This window comes from Triticum aestivum, chromosome 4A (genome assembly GCF_018294505.1).
Source record: "Triticum aestivum cultivar Chinese Spring chromosome 4A, IWGSC CS RefSeq v2.1, whole genome shotgun sequence".
NCBI classification, from domain to species: Eukaryota; Viridiplantae; Streptophyta; class Magnoliopsida; order Poales; family Poaceae; genus Triticum; species Triticum aestivum.
The window spans coordinates 11374371-11375083 of record NC_057803.1 but is presented as its reverse complement, the minus strand read 5'-3'; positions in this window follow the sequence as shown (position 1 = coordinate 11375083).

Sequence of the window (713 nt, the reverse complement as noted above, 5' to 3'; positions counted from 1 at the left end):
ATTGACCCCCCCCCCCACAAAAAAAACTCTCAAGAACCCACACACTATATCTATCTAGGTTTGTATCTCTCTCACACAACCCCATGTAGGTGGTGTACGTATACAAGAAGAGAATAGGTGCACCGTGCACGTACTCACACTTCGTGCCTAGCCACACCCACGCGGGTACACGGTGGAGCTCATTTCTTTACGAAATGGCAGCCCACATGCTAATTTGAACGCCTGTAGCAGTTGTTTACCTAGGGAGGTCATGTACCACGCATGCACGAAATAAAGTTTGACTTGACGTGTTGCCACGTTATTTTTAAATAAAGTTATAGCGCTCAATGACACGTACACAGAATATAAAACGATTTTTATGGAGGAAAAGGTAGTCCGCTCTTCAGAGTATCTCACACAAGGCTCCGGTGGCCTCTCTCTCTCACCGTTGTTCACTGATCCGGCCGCATCCCGTCCACCGGGGGAAAGGGAGTGCGGTGGCCTCTCTCTCTCTCTCACTGTTGGTCACTGATCCGGCCGCATCCCGTCCGCCGGGGGAAAGGGAGTGCGGTGGCCTCTCTCTCTCTCTCACCGTTGGTCACTGATCCGGCCACATCCCGTCCGCCGGGGGAAAGGTAGGAAGTGCATCATTTCTCCATTCGACAGCGCCGAGGCAGCACGTCCCGATCTGCGGTACACGCCGTTCTCTCTGACCAAGCTCCAACGTGGCAGGG